Consider the following 15524-nt stretch of genomic DNA (forward strand, 5'->3'; position numbering starts at 1 on the left):
TAAGTTCGTATTTGCAAAGTTATTTAACAATTAAATTGAAATATTGATTTTTATTGTGTACATGTTTAAAATAGATCGGAAGTATCCGAACTGTTCCGATCTATTCCGATCTGTACGGGTATTGCCGATATTGACCATGTGATACAGCTCGGGAGGTTCTGATCTATAGGGGTATAGCCATTTGCCGGTCATGTGATGCAACGCGGTTTTCTGATATTACCCAAAAGTTTGAAACATGGCGTTGACTGCGGCGTTTCTTTCAAAACGTGTGATATTTCATGCGCTATGGACCATCATATATAATCATCCATATTCATATATTATGTGCTTTATGACAGTTTGTGATGGTAGAAATTACAAGAAAAACAACTTTTATAAAAAAAAATTGAAGTAAACAATATTCGTGTATTTTCATTTTTAAAAAAATTTCAATTGCTAAAAACTTGTTATCTTCCCTGTTTTTGTGAAGTTTTTAAATGTCTAGTTTCTGGCTTTATGCTTTAGATATTGAAAGACCACAGTTAATTTGAGTCAGACCTTTCACTACAAAGCCATCCTAAATAAAGAATCTTTTAATTTTCAAACTGTTGCGAAAATTATTTGATATCTTAATGAGTGCAAAAGAATAACGGATGACTCAAATGGAATGACAAATGGTAAAGCCAAATTGAAATGGTTTCAATATGTACCAGACATGGTGTTTTTGCCGTTGTGTAAATTGAACTATAGTAATTGACCTGATGATGTTTTGTTTTTCTTCTCCGAGAAAGAATTACTAAGCTCATGAAATTAATTGAACTACACAATGTACTTAATGACCTGAAATAACTTTCTGTTTCTGCAGTTTACGAACAACCTGAATTAGAGCCGCTAGATGCTTATGTATTTGTAGGGTTCGCGTACTCACTGCCTTTCCTGACAAGGCGGCCATCTTGCTCATCACCATGCATTTTCATTTTGGTGTATTCTTCTGCTTAATTTGCTTTTTCTCTTTAACCTCATCAGTTTGTGGTGTGACAATGAAAAGGAATTAAAAGTATCTAGTTTTATCTTCAGCATTGCTGAATCTTCTTATCACCAATTTATAAATGGAAAACATCCCTTTCAGGATTACATGTAGGTACAATGTATACTTGTCAGTCAACTTGTGACACATTTGAAAATGGCTGCGGGAGTCAACCCAGCAAAGATTTTTCATTTGTAAAAGTCGTTATGGTGGAGGTAGATTGTCTTACAAGACCATATATGTATATATATATATATAGTTTGGAGACGCGGTAGTGCCGACTCATTGCCTCGACTCGGAGAGATGTTCATAAGTATTACTTCTAGTATAATATTGGAAATGTCAGAAGGCTTTATGCAAGATTGCTCAGTTCGCTTTCTAGGGCCCATACATCAGCCACGACTGTTTGTGTGTACGATAATTGTAGAGGTTGGTCTGGGCTCTAATTTCCAGCTTTGTCTCTAGACCTTCCTTCTTTATGTGATTAAATGACATAGAGAAATTAGAATTTGCTAGAAATAATTATTTTTATGTTCTCAATAGATTAGGTAAGATTCCGTCCGTCTGTCCATTCCTCAAATATCGCAGGTTCTCCAAGGCCGTAATAACTGATAGGTTTTTGGAAGGTGGTGCTCCACCAATCCACAGATAAATGTTTAGGAGACAATTTTGTATTAATGTGGAAAACATAGTGCGGGTGTGTTCGTAATGCTTCCTTGTCATGATTGTCACGTGAAAACATGAGCAGAAAATAAGTAGGTTTTAAAGCACATATGGACAGCTTCCAACTTCTGTAGAATATTTTGTAATTAATCAAATGTCTTCTTTTGTCATATTCTCACAATTGCAGGATCTAGTTCTGCTATTTCAGAAAATTAGCATGTTGTGTTATTTGAGACTTTCCTTTTTAGGCTCTTTTCAGACCTATATTTTTCTATCATGTTTATCTATTATGTGGATATTTTCTGTATAAGACTTTGTTTTGTGTTGTTTTGCAGCAACAGAATCATGAATGAACAAACCAGTGAATTAAAAAATTATTCACAATCATTGTCTAATATTAAAAATTATTTCAAATCTTTTCAAATTTCATTATAAAAAGGTAGCAAAGTGATTTTAAAGCCATATGGAAATTTACAGTTGCTGTGTTTAAGTTCTATGTATAAATGATATTGGTTATGTTAAATGTGTATTTATGTTCTCAAGAAGATCTATTGAACATATTAATTGGTGGTTCAGTTGAGTATGATTTGAATAAAATAGATATGGACAAACTCAGAATTTTTACATTATTAGCTGCAGAAAAGAGGCAAAATTATACAATCAATAGCTAATAACATGCCAAATGTTAAAGGATATATCCCTATGAAGTATATTGTTTACTTCACTATTGTTATAAATTTTATACAAAATATAATTTTCTCAACATGTAATACATTACTCATTCTGTTTATGAAATCTCCACATTTTTGGATCCTTTGGATTATTTCTGTGTGTCTCCTGTTATAGATAAAAGTTCCTCAGTCAATTTCTTCACAGAAACAACTTACCAGTATTTTTAGCTCACATGGTCTGAAGGACCAAGGTGAGCTTATGCCATACCGTGGCATCCAGCGTCTATCCGTCCGTCAACAATCGACTTCTGCTCCATAACCTCTGGTCGGAATTCAACAAAATTTGACCGGTAGCATCCTTATGGGGTACTGATTGAAAATTGCACAAATGAATAGCATATTTGTATGGTATCTATAGCATCATTCTGTGGTTGGGATTCAAAGTTAAACAAATCGTGGGGTCAATTCTGCTAATTTTTAGTTCACCTGAACCTTTAAGTTTGAAAATCTGCTTGATTCGACTGTATATGACGGAGTTATTGCCCTTTGCACTAATAATTACTATTGGACCTTGTGACGCGCAATAACTTTAGTAAATATGAACTGAACTTAATAAAACTTTCTGTGTATACTAACATTGGAACGATCTCAGATGAGTTTGAAACTCATCTTGATTTGACGATGATTTAAGGAGTTATTGCCCTTTGCACTAATAATTATTATTGGTTTGTTTGTTTGATAAATTAACGTCCTATTAACAGCTACGGTCATGTAAGGACGGCCTCCCATGTATGCGGTGTGTAAGGTGCGTGTTTTGGGAGACTGCGGTATATTCATGTAGTGTCTTCTTGTATAGTGGAACTGTTGCCCTTTTTATAGTGCTATATCACTGAAGCATGCCGCCGAAGACATCAAGCAACACACTACACTCGGTCACATTATACTGACAACGCGCGAACCAGTCGTCCCACTCCCTGTTTGCTGTTCCCTGTAGGTTATTATTGGACCTTGTGAATACATTAACTTTAATAAATATGCATTCTGCTTCATGAAACTTTGTATTTAGACTAAAATTGGAAAGATCTGTGACAAGTTTGAAAATCGACCTGTTTAGATTGTAACCTATGAAGTTATTGCCCTTTGCAATTACAATTATTGTATCTTGTGTACAAGGTAACTTAAGTTAATTTGCACTGAGCTTAATGAAACGTTTTATGTAAACTAACATTGGAAAGATCTAGCACAAGTTTGAAAATCAGCTTGATTCAATTGTATCTTACAGAGTTATTGCCAATTGCAATTATAATTATTGAATCTTGTGAACATGATAACTTGAGTAAATATGATCAGACCTTAATGAAACTTTGCATACGGACTAACATTGGAAACATCTTGAACAACTTTGAAAATAAGCTTAATTTGACTCTAACTTTTTAACAGAGTTATTGCCCTTTGCAATAATAATTATTGAACCTTTTGAACAAGGTAATGTGAGTAAATATGCACCAAGCTTAATGAAACTTTGTAGACCTATAAGCTGCACATGTACATGCATGATCCTATTTTGTAAACAAAAGACATCAGTTGGCTTTCAGAGTCTTTGTGATAATTTCTTGAGAAACAAAAACAAAAAAAGGTGATCAATTCAGACCAATTGCAAGGCTTCTTGTCTATATGTAATTTCAACTTTGTAAGTGATAGGAAGTAAAATGAAAATTTATTAGCCATATGGGATTTCAGAAATGAAGGTTTGCTGTTAATTTCATTATATTCACCCTTTCATGATTTATTTGTAGGTTCTTCTTGGCTGGCTGTCATGAAGGTACAATTTGGAGCCTATAAGAAGAGGTCAATCTGACCTTATATTTTTGGAGCCATACAAGTGAGTAAAACAATGGTTATTTATATATATAGTATCAAAACACATATAATTCTCATTGATAAACAACACAATTCTTCAATATATATATATAAAGGGAAAAAGAGTAAGAATTTTGCAAAGTTTAGTCAAGAAAAAACAAAAAATGATCACCATTGCAAAACATCAAGGAGTAGATTTTTACTAAAGCTTAAGAGAATTTGTATTTGAACCTTTTTTGGTAAAAACTCGCATGTTTGTAGAGACAAAATGATGGAGCTTACTGATTGAGCCAGAGAGTAAAACAGTTCTGAGCCATAGTTCATGTGTGGAGCATTGCTGAGCCAAAAGAGCAAAGTTACTAAGCAAAAATGTTGAAATTGAAAACTGAAGTGAAAATAACTTAATTAGAAAAAAAAATACACACACAGAAATGGTCAAGCATTGCTGAGATATACAGAAACAGTCCAGCATTGCTAAGACATACAGAAAAAAGTCCAACGTTGCAGAGACACACAGAAACAGTCCAGCATTGCTGAGACACACAGAAACAGTCCAGCATTGCTGAGACACACAGAAACAGTCCAGCATTGCTGAGACACACAGAAACAGTCCAGCATTGCAGAGACATACAGAAACAGTCCAGCATTGCTGAGAAATACAGAAACAGTCCAGCATTGCTGAGACACACAGAAACAGTCCAGCATTGCTGAGACACACAGAAACAGTCCAGCATTGCAGAGACATACAGAAACAGTCCAGCATTGCTGAGACACACAGAAACAGTCCAGCATTGCTGAGACACACAGAAACAGTCCAGCATTGCTGAGAAATACAGAAACAGTCCAGCATTGCTGAGACACACAGAAACAGTCCAGCATTGCTGAGACACACAGAAACAGTCCAGCATTGCAGAGACATACAGAAACAGTCCAGCATTGCTGAGACACACAGAAACAGTCCAGCATTGCTGAGACACACAGAAACAGTCCAGCATTGCTGAGACATACTGAAACAGTCCAGCATTGCTGAACACACAGATGAACACAGCAGTGCTGAGACACACAGAAACAGTCCAGCATTGCTGAGACATACAGAAACAGTCCAGCATTGCTGAGACACACAGAAACAGTCCAGCATTGCTGAGACATACAGAAACAGTCCAGCAATGCTGAGACACACAGAAACAGTCCAGCATTGCTGAGACACACAGAAACAGTCCAGCATTGCTGAGACACACAGAAACAGTCCAGCATTGCTGAGACACACAGAAACAGTCCAGCATTGCTGAGACACACAGAAACAGTCCAGCATTGCTGAGACACACAGAAACAGTCCAACAGTCCAGCAATGCTGAGACACACAGAAACAGTCCAGCATTGCTGAGACACACAGAAACAGTCCAGCATTGCTGAGACACACAGAAACAGTCCAGCATTGCTGAGACACACAGAAACAGTCCAGCATTGCTGAAAAATACAGAAACAGTCCAGCATTGCTGAAAAATACAGAAACAGTCCAGCATTGCAGAGACATACAGAAACAGTCCAGCATTGCTTAGACACAGAAACAGTCCAGCATTGCTGAGACATACTGAAACAGTTCAGCATTGCTGAGACACACAGAAACAGTCCAGCATTGCTGAGACACACAGAAACAGTCCAGCATTGCTGAGACACACAGAAACAGTCCAGCATTGCTGAGACACACAGAAACAGTCCAGCATTGCTGAGACATACTGAAACAGTCCAGCATTGCTGAGACACACAGAAACAGTCCAGCATTGCTGAGACACACAGAAACAGTCCAGCATTGCTGAGACACACAGAAACAGTCCAGCATTGCTGAGACACACAGAAACAGTCCAGCATTGCTGAGACACACAGAAACAGTCCAGCATTGCTGAGACACACAGAAACAGTCCAGCATTGCTGAGACACACAGAAACAGTCCAGCATTGCTGAGACACACAGAAACAGTCCAGCATTGCTGAGACACACAGAAACAGTCCAGCATTGCTGAGACACACAGAAACAGTCCAGCATTGCTGAGACACACAGAAACAGTCCAGCATTGCTGAGACACACAGAAACAGTCCAGCATTGCTGAGACACACAGAAACAGCAGCATAACACAGGTCCAATAACAAGGCTAAATCTTAGAGTAAGAGGTCCAACTATAAGTTACCTGCATGTGCTAATGACTTCCTGATTTGACTGTCAATCAAATCATGATGTTAAACCTGTAAGGTAAATTTGGAAGTAGGATAACACTCAGTGTTTTACCTAAGGCAAGACTATACTGGCATGCAGTACAAATATACAGTTTTGGTCCTCATTAGACTTGGGGCAAGTCCTGTGAGTCAGTCATGTCTGAGGTATGCTTGATTTGTTCTACCTCAGGGAAAGAATCTGGGTCAGTTCTCAACTTCTGTATATTAGTAAGTGTGTTAATTGGAAATAGACTAAAAGGATTTGCTTGCATTTATGTGAACAATCATTTGTTAGGAGGTTTAAACATAGCTAATTATTCAATAATTTAAAGCTTGAAAAATGCAGCAAAGATGATAATTACATGAAAAGTTAAATAAACAATGACTTTTAAATTTCTCTTTAGGTATTTTTCTCTTGACATCAATGATGCTGAAGATCATGTACATTTTGATTGATGTTACAATTATGATTTTAAAGGTTAAATTGGTCAGCCATCCTTAAAACTATTTTACAGAATGTACCAGAAGTCTATATATGTTATTACTTGTATATTAAACCCATTAGAATATTAATGTTATAAATATAACAGATGAGATTTTAGGGGTGTAGGTGTACTTTTACCTCAACTATCCCACTGGTTAGGTGATTGTAGAGATTGGGATCTGTCTCATTAACCACCTCCTAGACATACCTTGACGAGCTTCCTACCTACATCACCGTTTTTACCTGTAGCAACCATGTATACCTCTTACTTACGAAGCCTACCTCAGTAATTTCTGTCCAATTTTTCATAACTATGCTATAAAATAGTCCCAAGTGCCCACTAAGACCTTCATATCAAATAGCCAATCTGTAAGCACATCCCTCCCTCCTCCAAACATTATACTCGTGTTCTCTAGCCAACTCGCCCAATCAACAACCCATCCATTCACTCACTGACTTGCCAACTAATACGCTCATTCACTCACTTGTTTACTCACAAACTCACTCACTCTCTCATTCACTTACCAATCTACTCTTCAACAACTCACTCATCCACTCCCTCACTTACTCACTTGCTCACTCACTACTCCGCCCACTCACCCACTGCTCCACTCTCTCACTCACTGCCCTACTCATCCCATGCCCTCCTCACTCACTCTTGCTCACTCACTGCCCCACTCACTCACTCACTCTCTTGCTCACTCATTGTCCCACTCACTCACTCTCTTGTTCACTCATTGCCCCACTCACTCATTCTCGTTCTCACGCACTGTCCCACTCACTCACTCTCTTGCTCACTCACTGCCCCACTCCCTCACTCTCTTGCTCACTCACTGCCCCACTCACTCACTCTCTTGCTCACTCACTGCCCCACTCACTCACTCTCTTGGTCACTCACTGTCCTCCTCACTCACTCTCTTGCTCACTCACTGCCCCACTCACTCACTCTCTTGCTCACTCATTGCCCCACTCACTCACTCTCTTGCTCACTCCCTGTCCCACTCACTCACTCTTTTGCTTACTCATTGCCCCACTCGCTCAGTCACTCTCTTGCTCACTCACTGCCCCACTCACTCACTCTCTTGCTCACTCATTGCCCTCCTCACTCACTCTCCTGCTCACTCACTGCCCCACTCACTCTTTAGCACACTCAATGCCCCGCTCACTCACTTTCTTGCTCACTCACTGCCCCACTCACTCACTCTTTTGCTCACTCATTGCCCTCCTCACTCACTTTTCTGCTCACTCACTGCCCCACTCACTCTTTAGCACACTCACTGCCCCACTCACTCACTCTCTTGCTCACTCACTGCCCCACTCACTCACTCTCTTGCTCACTCACTGCCCCACTCACTCACTCACTGCTCCACTCACTCTCTTGCTCACTTATTGCCCCCCTCAATCACTATCTTGCTCACTCATTGTCCCACTCACTCACTCTCTTGCTCACTCACTGTCCAACTCACTCACTCTCTTGTTCACTCATTGCCCCACTCACTCGTTCTCGTTCTCACTCACTGTCCCACTCACTCACTCTCTTGCTCACTCACTGTCCCACTCACTCACTCTCTTGTTCACTCACTGCCCCTCTTACTCACTCTCTTGCTCACTCACTGTCCCACTCATTCACTCTCTTGCTCACTCACTGCTCCACTCACTCACTCTCTTGCTCACTCATTGCCCCACTCACTCACTCTCTTGTTCACTCACTGTCCAACTCACTCACTCTCTTGTTCACTCATTGCCCCACTCACTCGTTCTCGTTCTCACTCACTGTCCCACTCACTCACTCTCTTGCTCACTCACTGTCCCACTCACTCACTCTCTTGTTCACTCACTGCCCCTCTTACTCACTCTCTTGCTCACTCACTGTCCCACTCACTCACTCTCTTGCTCACTCACTCACTGCCTCACTCACTCACTCTCTTGTTCACTCATTGCCCCACTCACTCGTTCTCATTCTCACTCACTGTTTCACTCACTCACTCTCTTGCTCACTAACTGTCCCACTCACTCACTCTCTTGTTCACTCATTGCCCCACTCACTCGTTCTCGTTCTCACGCACTGTCCCACTCACTCACTCTCTTGCTCACTCACTGCCCCACTCCCTCACTCTCTTGCTCACTCACTGCCCCACTCACTCACTCTCTTGCTCACTCACTGCCCCACTCACTCACTCTCTTGGTCACTCACTGTCCTCCTCACTCACTCTCTTGCTCACTCACTGCCCCACTCACTCACTCTCTTGCTCACTCATTGCCCCACTCACTCACTCTCTTGCTCACTCCCTGTCCCACTCACTCACTCTTTTGCTTACTCATTGCCCCACTCGCTCAGTCACTCTCTTGCTCACTCACTGCCCCACTCACTCACTCTCTTGCTCACTCATTGCCCTCCTCACTCACTCTCCTGCTCACTCACTGCCCCACTCACTCTTTAGCACACTCAATGCCCCGCTCACTCACTTTCTTGCTCACTCACTGCCCCACTCACTCACTCTTTTGCTCACTCATTGCCCTCCTCACTCACTTTTCTGCTCACTCACTGCCCCACTCACTCTTTAGCACACTCACTGCCCCACTCACTCACTCTCTTGCTCACTCACTGCCCCACTCACTCACTCTCTTGCTCACTCACTGCCCCACTCACTCACTCACTGCTCCACTCACTCTCTTGCTCACTTATTGCCCCCCTCAATCACTATCTTGCTCACTCATTGTCCCACTCACTCACTCTCTTGCTCACTCACTGTCCAACTCACTCACTCTCTTGTTCACTCATTGCCCCACTCACTCGTTCTCGTTCTCACTCACTGTCCCACTCACTCACTCTCTTGCTCACTCACTGTCCCACTCACTCACTCTCTTGTTCACTCACTGCCCCTCTTACTCACTCTCTTGCTCACTCACTGTCCCACTCACTCACTCTCTTGCTCACTCACTGCTCCACTCACTCACTCTCTTGCTCACTCACTCACTGCCCCACTCACTCACTCTCTTGTTCACTCATTGCCCCACTCACTCGTTCTCATTCTCACTCACTGTTTCACTCACTCACTCTCTTGCTCACTAACTGTCCCACTCACTCACTCTCTTGTTCACTCATTGCCCCACTCACTCGTTCTCATTCTCACTCACTGTTTCACTCACTCACTCTCTTGCTCACTCACTGTCCCACTCACTCACTCTCTTGCTCACTCACTGTCCCACTCACTCACTCTCTTGTTCACTCATTGCCCCACTCACTCGTTCTCGTTCTCACGCACTGTCCCACTCACTCACTATCTTGCTCACTCACTCACTCTCTTGTTCACTCACTGCCCCTCTTACTCACTCTCTTGCTCACTCACTGCCCCACTCATCCACTCTCTTGCTCACTCACTGCCCCACTCACTCACTCTCTTGCTCACTCACTGCCCCACTTACTCACTCACTCTCTTGCTCACTCACTGCCCCACTCACTCACTCTCTTGCTCACTCACTGTCCCACTCACTCACTCTCTTGCTCACTCACTGTCCCACTCACTCACTCTCTTGCTCACTCACTGTCCCACTCACTCACTCTCTTGCTCACTCACTGTCCCACTCACTCACTCTCTTGTTCACTCATTGCCCCACTCACTCTTTCTCGTTCTCACTCACTGTCCCACTCACTCACTCTCTTGCTCACTCACTGCCCCTCTTACTCACTCTCTTGCTCACTCACTGCCCCACTCACTCACTCTCTTGCTCACTCACTGCCCCACTCACTCACTCTCTTGCTCACTCACTGCCCCTCTTACTCACTCTCTTGCTCACTCACTGCCCCTCTTACTCACTCTCTTGCTCACTCATTGCCCCCTAACTCACTCTCTTGCTCACTCACTGCCCCACTCACTCACTCTCTTGCTCACTCACTGCCCCACTCACTCACTCACTGCTCCACTCACTCTCTTGCTCACTTATTGCCCCCCTCAATCACTATCTTGCTCACTCATTGTCCCACTCACTCACTCTCTTGCTCACTCACTGTCCAACTCACTCACTCTCTTGTTCACTCATTGCCCCACTCACTCGTTCTCGTTCTCACTCACTGTCCCACTCACTCACTCTCTTGCTCACTCACTGTCCCACTCACTCACTCTCTTGTTCACTCACTGCCCCTCTTACTCACTCTCTTGCTCACTCACTGTCCCACTCACTCACTCTCTTGCTCACTCACTGCTCCACTCACTCACTCTCTTGCTCACTCACTCACTGTCCCACTCACTCACTCTCTTGTTCACTCATTGCCCCACTCACTCGTTCTCATTCTCACTCACTGTTTCACTCACTCACTCTCTTGCTCACTCACTGCCCCACTTACTCACTCACTCTCTTGTTCACTCATTGCCCCACTCACTCGTTCTCATTCTCACTCACTGTTTCACTCACTCACTCTCTTGCTCACTCACTGTCCCACTCACTCACTCTCTTGCTCACTCACTGTCCCACTCACTCACTCTCTTGTTCACTCATTGCCCCACTCACTCGTTCTCGTTCTCACGCACTGTCCCACTCACTCACTATCTTGCTCACTCACTCACTCTCTTGTTCACTCACTGCCCCTCTTACTCACTCTCTTGCTCACTCACTGCCCCACTCATCCACTCTCTTGCTCACTCACTGCCCCACTCACTCACTCTCTTGCTCACTCACTGCCCCACTTACTCACTCACTCTCTTGCTCACTCACTGCCCCACTCACTCACTCTCTTGCTCACTCACTGTCCCACTCACTCACTCTCTTGCTCACTCACTGTCCCACTCACTCACTCTCTTGCTCACTCACTGTCCCACTCACTCACTCTCTTGCTCACTCACTGTCCCACTCACTCACTCTCTTGTTCACTCATTGCCCCACTCACTCTTTCTCGTTCTCACTCACTGTCCCACTCACTCACTCTCTTGCTCACTCACTGCCCCTCTTACTCACTCTCTTGCTCACTCACTGCCCCACTCACTCACTCTCTTGCTCACTCACTGCCCCACTCACTCACTCTCTTGCTCACTCACTGCCCCTCTTACTCACTCTCTTGCTCACTCACTGCCCCTCTTACTCACTCTCTTGCTCACTCATTGCCCCCTCACTCACTCTCTTGCTCACTCACTGCCCCACTCACTCACTCTCTTGCTCACTCACTGCCCCACTCACTCACTCTCTTGCTCACTCATTGCCCCCTAACTCACTCTCTTGCTCACTCACTTCCCCACTCACTCACTCTCTTGCTGACTCGTTGGTCCACTCACTCACTCTCTTACCAATCACTGCCCTACTCACCTGCTGGCTTGCTCACTCATTTTTCACATACTAACTCGAACACCCACCCACCCAGACAGCCACTTGATACATAGCCCTTCCATCCCTCTCTTGCTGATCATGTGCTCACTCAGTTAATTTTTCACATAATCATAGCTCGTTCACTCACACAAACTCACATTGTTTAACTCCCTTGCTTCCTCTATTATTACTCATATACTCACTGGCTATTTCAACAATCTTTTTCAACTTGTTGCACTCTGATCATCAGTTGCCAGTCGTGCTGATCTATAAACACACTAATACATGCTACATTTTAAAATACAAAAGTAAATGAGTTGGACAGAAGAGTTGGCCTCAGGTGATGGTGTCTGCTGGCTGTTGAAGGAGTAGCGTGATCCCTGGTCACTTAAGGACGTCTTAAATAGGAAACCATAAAATGGAGAAACTTGTGGGAATTAAGTTTTTAATTGAATTAAAGCCATTATTTAATGTTTCACACACAGACAATAATCTAATTACTAAAATGTCCTTTTCCATACAGACGCCTGTTTTTATTTATTATAATAAATGTGGCATTATGGTGACATTCTGGTCACAGACATAAAAAGGGTGGCTAAGTTTATCTGAAGAAGGGAGAAATACAACTACAGGTTATCCCAGTAAAGTTTTCTTTTTTATAAAAGCAAGGTGGTCATATTTAATATTTGATCATAAAAAACAAACAAAATAGCAGAATATTTTTGACAACCTCGACCCCTACCAGCCATGGTGGATGAGTGGTTAAGGTGAGTATTACCACAAGCCTTCTATCTCTGGATCGAGAGTTCATATGCCAGGTACTGACAACTGGTCTGTGGTTTTTCTCTGGGTACTCCAGCTTTCCTCATCTATAAACCTGACAGTCCTTTAATGGCTATATATTCATAGAACATGAAACTTATTAAACACAACCAAAGCAAACTCTACCAGACCCTACAGGTGGCAGGTTCATTCCAGTACATGTCAGTATTATAAGTGGTGAAAACCACTGATCTATAGTCATCTTGCACCTTGTAAACTGGCTTAGAAGACAATTTCAATTATACCTGCTTGAAAAATCTATGGATATATATATTGTGAGCTCCTCGTCGCAGTATTGAACTACTGTACATATCTCAAAATTTTGAAATTGCAGTTTCAAATTGCGGTCTACTACTGTTAGATAGGAACAAACAGCATACATTAGGATATATAGAGTATTGACCTAACCCCCTCTACCAATGGCAATTGTTTCTCGTGAAGAAAAGTCTACTTCTACATGACGATCTTATGATATGCAGATAATTTACTCTTACAAATTGAACGAGTCTAGTAGGAGGTACGTGTTTGGATAAATGCATCACGTCAATTGTACAATATTCAAATTACGCTCGTCGTAAATAGAGCTGATGCTAGACCAAAAACCATCAACATGGTAAGTATACATTTATGCTGATTTGTGCATTTTTTCAGAATTTTCTAATAGTTTGCTTGTCAGAGTTGATTTTTCAATGCCTCATTCAAAAGACATGCATTCGTTAGTCGCTGTAGGTTTATCTACATAAACAATCTCAGAACAACACCTTAAAAATCGGCCCAACCAAAACCCTAAGAGCCCAATTAAAGTGTTGCTTTGAAATCCGATTCACCACACTCATTCCAGTGTTGGGCATTGGCCATACTGATGAATAGATAGCCAGCATCCTTACTGTTTTCTTAACAAAAAAATACAACTCTACACATTTCATTGCCACTTCAATACACTTATTCAGCGATTATTATCATAGCTATTTTAACACTTTTTCTTTAAATTATTAAACATTAATATTTAAAAATAAGGTATACCTCACCATGCAAGTATCACAGACTAGTATATAAAGGGTAATTCCATCAGGCATTATCTGAAAATTCTGTAAAACATCTAGAAATTAGTTTATCAAGCACTTAGAATCTAGAACTGCTAATATGATGAAGAATTTGATAAAGGTTGGAAACTTTTTTACCATCTCTACGATCTCTCATTACCAACACTCTCTATGGGGTTTGGCGAAATTTTATGTTGTGTTATCTGCAGATCTGACGAAACACAGGTGACTTAATGTTAGTAATTCATACTTATGTATTTATCACAGCTGATAAAACCTTTATCTTCATTATGGATAAAACGCAAAAAGGCCTCAGACACTACGTACCATTTCCACATAGCAAGATTACGGAGGCACTATTGAAGGGAGAGATTCTGTTAATCGTAATTGCCATTTCGTCCTTTTCTCTCATCTTACACTTTAAATAAATGAATTATGAAGTATGAAAAAGAAAATCAAGTGTTAGCTCATTAAGGTTTTGGAAGGAGATGAAATATTTGGCAGATTTTATGTGTATTTATTTCAATAGCTGATGAGATATGGGACACCACCCATGGAAATAATAGCATTTCATGTTTTTCTCATTTAAATTTAATTTCTTTTAGTTCTCGACAAATAGAACTGATGTCCCGTACATTACACTACATCTGTAATGGATATTACATTAGAAATACACAGAAATTAAAACATCTGTAGGATGAGATGGCAAAGTTTATTGTATTAGTTGATATAAGAATAATCTTAAACAAAATCAAATTAACTCTTTAATAGGGTTTCTTTGTATTGTTGTATGTACACCCCCTTATGACATGTACCCCGACACACAGCTGTTATTGACGTTGTACGCCATTTCAGGTATTTGGTAATTTAACATAAAGGTTTTATTACTAGTAGGTGTAAAAATAATAAAAAGGAGTTTCAATCAATATGTAGACATAAGAAAGGTTCAGTATAGTTTAGTTTTTAAAAGGATAATAATCCTCCTTGTAATTATATACATAGAAGAAATTGAACTTGCTGTATTGTATACTTACTACGTACAGCGACAGCATTCTTTAAAAAAACATTGTTTTTAAAGATGCTCCACTGCCAACAGAGCATTAACGATGTTTATCATTTGAAGAATAATTTTGCGTTTAATTGTGTATATATATGTCTAATTAACACAAAAAGGAATATAAAATAGTTTATTTGCTTCTGGTGCATACATGCATAATCAGTACTACATTCCATATAGGACATAGTGCCACAGAATTTTTTCAGGATGCAATTAATTATTTTTGATATTTTTATCTTGGTTCTGTTTGTTGATAGAGATAAAATACCATTCGTCAGTGGTGGAGCATCTTTAAATAAAATATAAAGAAGATATTCTGTTCTATTCTGGTTTGTGACTCTTAATTTGCTTAGTTGATCAAATCAATCTCTTAGTATACCAAAATGTCCTGATAGATCCCCAAATTACTG

The 15524-nt window shown here is 41.1% G+C and overlaps 1 protein-coding gene across 2 annotated transcripts in view; it reads left to right on the forward strand.

Annotated features, from left to right (window-relative positions):
* LOC138316208 (zinc finger homeobox protein 4-like) overlaps positions 1–15524 on the forward strand; it is a 325938-nt gene that overhangs the window by 103510 nt on the left and 206904 nt on the right. For both annotated transcript variants that reach the window (XM_069257789.1, XM_069257790.1), the window contains one exon: positions 4137–4222. The gene's annotated coding sequence lies outside the window, so the exon portion shown is untranslated. The remainder of the gene's footprint in view (positions 1–4136; positions 4223–15524) is intronic.

The sequence above is a fragment of the Argopecten irradians genome, chromosome 2, assembly GCF_041381155.1.
Source record: "Argopecten irradians isolate NY chromosome 2, Ai_NY, whole genome shotgun sequence".
NCBI lineage: Eukaryota > Metazoa > Mollusca > Bivalvia > Pectinida > Pectinidae > Argopecten > Argopecten irradians.